The sequence below is a fragment of the Hippocampus comes genome, unplaced genomic scaffold (assembly GCF_001891065.2).
Source record: "Hippocampus comes isolate QL1 unplaced genomic scaffold, H_comes_QL1_v1.1 scaffold327, whole genome shotgun sequence".
NCBI classification, from domain to species: domain Eukaryota; kingdom Metazoa; phylum Chordata; class Actinopteri; order Syngnathiformes; family Syngnathidae; genus Hippocampus; species Hippocampus comes.
The window spans coordinates 920,542-930,596 of record NW_017806221.1 but is presented as its reverse complement, the minus strand read 5'-3'; positions in this window follow the sequence as shown (position 1 = coordinate 930,596).

Below are 10,055 nucleotides of genomic sequence, written 5' to 3'. Positions count from 1 at the left end.
CACACACACACACACACACACACACACATTCCATGCAAATGTGCTGATATGGAATAATTAGAATGAGTTTTGCTAGTTTTTTATTTTTTTTGCAGTAATATTTGCATGTCTTTAGATCTCGGCTGACTGATCTGCTCCAGGCTTAGGGAAAAATATGTTTTTGTGCAGCATACCCGTACCAATCCACCCCCAACCCCACCTCCGTAAAAAAATTTTACCTTGCCAGGAGAGATAATGGCTTATATTGTGATGTTAAAGAGGCTTGTATTTACAAAAAGAAACAAAGGCAAGGCATGTGCCAGCCCTGGAGAACATTGATTAGGCTCTTCCTGTCTCTTTCTATTCACACACTGTATCAGTGGCATTCCAGCTCCGAGTGCTGATGGTGATCAAATAGATTTCCACATTTTTTCACATTTACAGGTTTGAGAAGGTGAGCAAACGTGTGAAAAGCTATGCAAAGTCTGATGACATTTAGAAATTTGTTACCTCTGTTTATCTCCAATAAATGAAAAGCACTCGCACCAAGCATATGCATTCATCAAGAACGAAATCCTCAAGTAATGACAGAAGACGGATACTCAATCAGGTGTTGGATTGGACCCCTTCGGCTGTACGAAGCTGTTCTTAAAGGAGAGTGCCAAATTTTGTCACCTTTCAACTCCAAACTTCATTTTATGTGATAGACCAACACAAAGTGGCCCATAATTTGTGAAGAATCATCTTTGATGCTATGACACACTGTGCATGCTTCCATGCGGGTCCAGCTACTCAGAGCTAATGAGGGAAAGTGGTTTAGAAAATGCATGGTTGAATTGATATCATGTCTATACTGTATCTACAAACTAGTTCTAATCAACTTGGGACATTGTGACAATGTAAATTGTTTGATGTGAATAAAAACACAATCAAATAAAATCATTTCTCCTCTTTCATTTATAACAGCTTCAAACAACAAAGAGTATGCAGAAAAGTAGTTAAGATTGAATGACTGTCTGTGTTTTATGTGAGTTGTTATTATGTTGTTATGACTTCAAGATGGTGTGCCGTTAGAGTGGCTGCCTTTACAGCAGCTCCTATACTTTTTTTTCTTCTACTTTCTTCCTTTCATAACTTTGCTGCTGTAAATTGGGAATTTCTCCATTGTCAGACGAATAAAGGTTTTCTTATTCTTATTCTTATTCTTATTTTCAACCTATATTCAATTGAATATACAGTCCTACAAAAACATGATATTGAACATTCTAACTGATTAACGTTGAAACCCATTTTGAAGTTGACGCCTACAACACGTTCCAAAAAATCTGGGACAAGGGCATGGTTACATGTACCGTAATTTCTGGACTATAAGCCTCGACTCTTGTCACACGCTTTCAACTCTGCTGCTTATTTAATGAATCGGCCTATATAACGATTTTTCTGATGGCCGCCAGGGAGCTCTAAACCATAAAAGGTCGTGAGACAACTTGATATACAGGTATACGTGTTGTAAAAGTTGACACGAAAGCGTAGATTGTAGAAAGCCTAATGAAGGAATGATTGGCCGAGTGTTACGGCAAGCGAGGATTTTTTTTCATAGACAAAAGAAAGCATTACTTGACGGCGAATAGTGACTTTTATGGGTTTTTTTTTTACTTAGCCCTGTTAATGCTGTTTCACTGCTATGGTGCTGCCGTGTTACAGGCACTATTTGGAAAGAAAAATTAAGGTATGTGATTAAAACTTTGAAAACGCTTTGTGTGTACTGTCTTTCTTCGTAAATATCTCATGATACAATGTGGGCACTTGCGGCTTATAACTAAGCGCGCTCTATAGTCCGAGAATTACGATGTATATATGTTGATGTCACCTTTCCATTAAAAAGGTTCAATAAACATTTGGGAACTGAAGACACTAACTGTTGAAGCGTTGTAGGTGGACTTTCCCATTCTGACTTGATGAACAACACATCAGTCTGGCTCAACAGTCTGGCGTCTTGATTGCGATATTATCCGCTTTATAAAGTGCCACACATCTTCAATTGGCTAGAGGTATGGGCTGCTAATAGGCCAGTGTTGTGTTCACACACTCTTTTACTACAAAGAAAAAGTCCTTTTTTTGTTGGCCTTGTCCGGGCTTTTTTAGAATGTGTTGCAGGGATCCAACTTAGAATATTCACATCCAAAAACAAAACAAAAGTAAAGAAAATAATGTTAAACATTTTGAACATTAAATATCTTCAAGTATTTCACTGAATATAAGTTAAAGAGGATTTGCAAATCACTGTATTCTGTTTTAACCCTTTCAGGGACAGCGGTTACTACAGTGGACAGCTTATCGTGTTATCAGGTTACAAGGTGCATGTAAGGGTTACATTTAAGTTTTATACGGTCACGTTTGCGTGCTGGTGGTGGACCCTAAAAAAAGCAGGCAGGCGGGAGGAGCGGGGTGTACTTGAAGAAGTGTATTAAAATACTAAGGAAACGAAATCCAGAACACACAAGTTTGGAAAACAAAACGAATCCAAAGTAGCAAACAAAACCATGGCATAAGCAAAAAACAACGTGATAAACACAAACCAACAGAAACTGTGACAGCAACTCACATGACACAAGCAAACAATGACCCGACACCGAGTGGTCTGCTGAGTCATTTTAAAGCAATAATTAGATAACGTCCAACAGGTGTGCACCTGCAGGGAGAGCTCTACAGTGCCACCTGTTGGTCAAGAACAGAATCATGACATATACAATGTCCAAAGTTCATTGAAATTGGGGTTTGGTGCTTTTGTGCAAGCAGTGAGTGGTTAATTCCCATTATGTGATGATTGTGAGAGGTTGTCTGTCCCAGTATGTGTCCTCGGCGATAGACTCATGGTCTCTGCAACCCAGAACAGAATATCTGGTATCGAAAATCGATGGATGGATAACCAGAAATGGGTCAAAGAGTTGTTTAGTTTAAAAACATAATGCCTGCATAACTTCTATCCACTCCAATTCTGTTGTGGGCAGCATATACTGTATATGTTCTCAGATTTACTCTGTCTAATCAATCTCTTCTGTGATATTGGGCTTTTTTTTTCGTCTTCCCCACTAATGTTGGCACTGCTGCAGTAGACATGCAGGACATTATGTGGTACAAGATGATGGCAGGTTCTCAATGGGAAGTTTTGTGACTTCAGATCTTAGAGTAGTATCCTTTCAAACATACTTTGAAGCCATGTGCTGTGTGCACACATACAATATGTGTGTGCCCGGCAGCTGCACGGGGCCCAAGGGACCAGCCTGTGTGGATTGGGTCTCCTTACTCCACAGCTCATTAGTGGAGAGTGAAAGGAATCCGCACAGATGGCTGTCAATGGAAAAAAAAAAAAAAAAAAGTCGGCTCGCAGAGATGTGTCAATCGAGGTTTAAGTTCCTTCTGCACATTTCTGTGACATTGCAGAATTCAAACGATATTTGTTTGAATTAGTCTGCCCAAAAAGTACAAAACCCGAACGCATGGTGAAATCTGAAAATGTGTTTTCTAATGAATGCTCAGCCCACTGAACAGGAGCCTGCACTTGTCAGTCATCACCATAAATTACTCTTACTCCTCTGACATTTTTTTCAGTGCGACACATGATGGGCTTGTCTGTTCAGCAGAATAGAAGACTGGAAATATGGCGCTGAACAATCTGGTGAGATCAATTAGATTGTTTACCTGTCAAAGTTGGAATAGAGGCCAGCCACTGTAACGGCTGCTCATAATTTTCACTCCAATGCTGTCACCAGCTCCTGTTACTTTTATTAATGCAACTGAAAGCCCACTTCCAACACAGTCTATCCACACAACAACCATGTATTTTACTCGGCTTGCTCTCACAATATGCCACACTTTAATTGTCTAGAAATGGTCTTGAACTTGTGACATTTTTCATCAAGCCTGATAAATTCACTTTAAAACATTTATTGTGATGTTTTGATTCTCGGGCAATTACATATTTTAATGAGACAGTCTTTCAAAGTCCGTTGCATACAAATTAGCTTTAACAAGATCTAATTTATCCAATCAATACCAAAAACACACAATTGCACTGAGAGGTCTTTATTTAGTAAAGGGGTTTATAATTGTGGCTGTACAGTGATTATGATGTGATCATGATTTTGTCCATCTCATGTCACCACGCCGAATTAAGTGGCCACTGTGTGTTGCGTGTGCATCACAGTGTGTAAAATGACGGTCGGTCAATGTTAAAATAAGGTAAGATAAGATATTTGTCCCACACTGGGGAAATTTGCAGTCTACAGCAGCAAAATTGGAGGGGGGTGGGGGAGGGTAGAAACGAAAAAACAAATAATAAAGTTTCAGAAAAAGAACTGTACATAGTATAGAATGCACTACAAATATAACATATAGATATAGTACATTGGTGTGCCCATTGGGCAAAAATAATGCCAGAAGTGTGCACATCAAACTCCTTGTGGATTAACAGTGATTTCTTAAATTCGTCGGAGTGGAACTGACTCCAACACGGATTAAAAATTGCTCTGGTCCAGAGATGGTACTTTTCAGTAATTGTACATAACAGCAATGTGAACGCCAATGTGAGCTGACCTACTTATGGGGCTCGGAAACTTTCTATCCTGCAGCCAAGTCTAAAAATAACCCTGTGGCCAGTTTTGCATTCATCTCAATGGAAAACCTGACAGTTTTACAGGGTCCTGATAAGCAGCAGTCTGTGACATCTTACACACTCTTCTCCTCGATGTTAGTCACCTTCTGAAATTTGCAAATTAAATTGCCATGAACATGCAATTTTAATGGGCATGTCAGCAGAGTTTCCTAATGAATTGAAGATACTGCATACCAAATCTGATGAGATAAAAGTGTAAAACACCTCAGGATACTTATGAGGAACATGCCTGTGAATATTCTCGTTCATCCAGCTCATTTCATTCTCAGGGCACCGAATCGATCACAAGTGGACTATTGTGGTAGTCTTAGAATACGTTCGCCTTCAATCCCAGCAGGCTTCATCACTTCATGCAACAAGGCTTGCTTGGATCTGGCTTAGATGGTGATGAAATTATCCAATATATCCATTGTTTTAGTTCATAATGAAAATGAAATTAAACGATAGGATTAAATATGTATTTTACTTCTTCCTAGTCCTCATCAAGCATCTTAGTGATGATGGATGCAGTGTTTTCTAATTCTTTAAAATACATTTTGCTTGTTTTGTTTTTTTGATGTTACTGTTTTTCATTTATATTTGATATATATATATTCTGTCAATCAATCTGCACCAGCCTGAGTTGGTGTGGCAAGCTCGACTATTTATGCTCCATTTGGAGGCGCGGCCAAACCATGAATGTTATTATTATTCTTTTGGAATGCCAAACGACAGTCGGGAAGAGGCACTGCGGAGAGGCCTCTGTCCATCAACGGAAGTCGTTGGGTGGAAATAATATTCCTTTCAGTAACAAAAAGTTAGCGGAGCTGCTGCTAGCAACCAGAAAGGGCATTATTTTTATTTGTTGGAGGCACAATCATTGAGTCTCTTTGAAATGGATGAAAAGACAACATTGTGTGGGGGGGATAGGTAGATGGTGAATATGTCCATTTTTTTTTTTCAAAAGCGTGCTTCTTTTTAAGGTGCAGGTATACAGCAAAGTCTTGACCTGTTGGGGTAGCCCAACATTCTTCACACACACCAGAATGCTTTTCTGGGAATGAGTGGCGGCTGGTCTTTAACCCTTTCAGGGACAACGGTCACTACAGAGGACACCTTACCATGTTATCAGGTTAAGGTGTACTATCCTATGTCTCAGGATGTTTCCAGGTTTGCAGTGTACCGGGATGATGTGTTGAAAATTCTTCAGAGTTTCTCAAACCAATCTGAGAAATAAGGAATGAATGATGCCATTCGTATTTGGGGCGTGCTTCCAATTTGGGGCTTTCCGCACCATCTCAGGCTGGTCTGTCCGGACCAAGCTTCGAGGACAAAAGGAACAGTCGCAATGGATTCAACGTTAGAGGGAATATTTTCTCTTTTAGCCACAGTTGTGTTTCTCATGCGCAAGCACAGAAATGCAGTGCTTCTGTGAGTCACAGTCAAATGATTGTGGAAATAAATTAGTTTCATGTCCAGGCATGTTTTTGTGATGGCTTTTGTCTCCACATCCATTTTTTTGTTTTTGCGGGTGTCATTGCATGGGCATCCTCTCTTGTAGTACGTTTGGCTCCTTTAAGATGATTGAAAATTAGAGGCTTTTCATATAACACATTATGTAGTTTGGTGGGACTCTATTAGTCGGAATCAAAGAGGACAGCATTCCATGTGGAGCCACACAACTGTGTGACAGCTTGCGTTTTGTCAAATAAATAACAAATCCACCACAAGCTGCACCAGCAAATGCAAAAGTAATGAGGGGATAACAGATAGATGCATGTCTTCTACACAGTTTGGTTTGGCTTTTTCTTGAAATGGTGTCCGTTTGAGTCGAAGAATTAGCTTATCACAATAATTGTGACTGAAACTTTAATCATCGATAATTTATATCTATCAAACTATGTTTGTTTGTTGAATAGAGTGCATTTAGGACCAAAGTGTGCCTCTGCATATCATCTGTGGGTAGAAAACACTTTTTTTTTTTTTTGGTTTTGTTTTTGTTGTTTGTTTTTTTTTCTTCATAAAATCTGTGGTCTACTTCCCTCCCCCTTGCGACTTCCTCTCCTCTAGTGTTCCTTCTCTCTGAGCATCTTGGGAGCATTGAGCTCAGACAGCAGGATTAGTCAAGGATCCATCTTGAGACGCAGATAATGTTTTGCACACAGACTTCCATTCCCTCCACTGCAGCTTCTGCGGCACTGATTAGAACTCCAAACTCTACCAGAAATGGCTATTTGTTCTTAAGCTCGTATTTTTCCCCCCTCTCCCTTTGTTGTGCTGGTTTTGTCAGCCATCCTTCTGATTCAGTGCAATAACAAGTTACCAGTAGGTCAAAACAAAGGAAGCAGCCAGCATTTGCTGTTCTCACGGTGGACTGACAGCAACATGGGAGAGCCACGGGGCTGTTTAAATATGCTCTCGGGCTCCTTCGCATTTGCTAAATGGCTGCAAGTGGGTCGCGCTGCTACAAGTTTTTTTTTCCCTCCAAGATTCAATTATTCATATTATATCTATTGGGGGCTTTGTTTGAGTTCTGAATAGTATAAGAGCAGGAAAGTTCAATGGAGAGTTTGTTATATCATTCCAATACACGCTTACTGCAGCGTATGCAAAGAATTGTGGGCAACTGTCGTCTCACCTGCCCGTCAATGTGATTGACAGGTGATTGGAGGGGTTGTTTTGGGAGATTTACAAACACACACACACACACACACACACACACACACACACACACACACACACACACACACAAACACTCACACACACTTGCAAAAGGGCGACTCGCAAAGGTGACTGACAGTCACAAAGGTACACTGTACAAATAATTTATTTCTTCACTCTCGTCTCAAGATGTACCTCTGGCAATTGCTGTTAAAATTATTTGCATTGGAAAATTATAATAGCATAGAAGAGAAATATACCCCCAAAACAATCTCTTGTATAACACCACATGTCTCTGCCAGTCATTATTTGAGGTAAAGCAGCAACGATAAACACAAAAAGTGGATCTGGCCTGACATAGAGCAGTGAGAAGGCTGTTTAGTACCAATTTAAACCTCACAATTACTGAAATCAAACAAGCTGACATTTAAATATTAATAGTCTCCACTTACGCGCATGAAACTATTACATGTTTTGTGTGATTGTCAAGAGGGGTGAAAAGCGCTTCAGTTTCAAACACACACAATGCACCACTGAGGCAGAGCCTGTGCAAATTTAATTTAGAGACAGTCTCTCCTTCCCTCCACAGCACGGGCTTTTAAGACACTGAAGTGACTGTTCTTCGTTGCCCGTAAAAAAAAATAAATAAATAAAAAAAAAGGGCCCATTATCAAAGCATTAAGATATGATTAAACTGACATTTTTCTTAAGGAAAACGAACTGAGTTGGAAATAAAAGGAAGGAGAGAACGACATACTCCAGATCATATCAGTAGAGAGGTGGGAGGGGTTGAGGGGTGGCATCGAGGCTGATCTCTGAAGGAGCTTATTACAGAGCCAGTTAAGAAGACAAGCATGGTGGTGTACTGATCACGGGTATGCACGCCAAATGCACCTGCTAGATTTCACGATCAGTCACAGTGTCAGCAAGTCAGAGGCCCCCCGACCGCAGCTTGCGCAAGCCGCTCGAGCCACACGACCAAAAAAAAAAAAAAAAAATGTCCAGTTTCAGAAATCATTCTCACAAACATAGATTTAGTCAGCATAGCATTTTAAGATTAAGATAAGATTAAGATATCCTTTATTTGTCCCACACTGGGGAAATTTACAGTCTACAGCAGCAATCTTACACAAAGTTCTGTCTGTGGTTTTCAACCAACATTTCTACTCACTGACCAAGAAAAATGTCAATTGTCTTTACAAACATAATATGTGCATTGTTGGAGAGGTATTAATTTACCATATGTTCATCTTTGTGGTTTACAGAAGTGTAGACTTGTACTGCATCATTATAAGCCTTTTGATTAACATGGGAAAATCTACATATGAGGGACAGAATATAACAAACCCTCAGTGTGATGCAGGCACTTTATTTTCTAATTATTGTTTTTTTTTTTGTTTTATTTGTTTTTACAGAAAAAAAACAAAATATTCAGCCACATTTTTGATACATCTATGTCAACCGGCATGCTGGGGAATAGGATGATTCATTAGCATATTATGCCAAAAGCACATATTTGAAAAAGCAAAATACATCCACAATAGTAAATATTCACTGTAAAATGCATATGTTGAAACATTATGAAAACATAATCATTATTGTTGTCTTTTTAAATTATTCATTTTCGATACTTCATGTGTCAATAAGTTCAAATGGACATGAAATCAAACAAAAAGTTATGTCTTTTTTTAATTCAGCCCCCCCCCACCCACCCAAAAAACAAATCCCGAATATACATTCTAGCATACTGTATGTTTTAACCCAAATTTGAGCCGTTAATATTACCACAGTGGAAGATCAGCTCACAATAGTTTCTGCAAAAGCATGAAAAAGTACATCAAAGCAAATAGCTGGCCGAGTGACTGAACAACATATTTTACAGACAGTGTTGCAGGGAACTGCCGAGCCCTCCTCGTTTCCTTTCATGGTCTCCACACAGAAAAAAAATAAAGTATATAGCAGAGCATGCATGAAGCTGCCGACTGAACTGTAGGTATTCCCAGCATGTGATGTGAAATGGCTGCACTTTTTGTTTTAAATATCGAGCCGAGCAAAAAGCAGTCTGGCAGTGATTATGGTCTGGCTACAGACTCAATGTACAGCAGAGATGTCCGACCAATAAAACCTCACGAGGAATTATGCTGTTGAACATCTCATTAGTTAGCATGTCTGAATTGCTGTTGTCATTTTCCAATGGCGATAATCACGTCTCTAAGGGTTTTCAAACGTTTCGGGTCCCAGGCGCTCTTACAGGGAAGAAGTTTTGCCATGGATCCCCGCCTGATCATCCGAATAACAGTTAAACATAACTAACGTGTATTTCAAAATGTATCTGAGTGGAAAAAGTTGCCTATTTTTTTTAGAGGGTAAAGAAGTCGCAAGGCTACATTAAGAAAATCATCTTTTTAGAGGAAAACAAAGTTGTAATGTTATCAGTTGTATTATTTTCAGAGTAAAAGGTGCAATCCCTCCTTATTAGTCACTGCAGCTGTCTCTGTGGGGTTAAGTCTTCTGCGATTTACTGGCAATCAATTCACGGGGTACCCTGCCTACTGCCTGAAGACGGCTGAGATAGGCTCTAGTATGCCCGCGACCCTCGTGAGGATAAGCGGCTCGGATAATGGATGGATGAAGATGCAATTCTTGCAAGAACAACGTATTTTGTCAGGTAATGAGACGTAATTTTACAAGGATAAAAATGTATTTGTTCAAGACAAAGACAGAGGGCCCTTCGTAGGTAGGTGCCCATGCGCACGTCCAA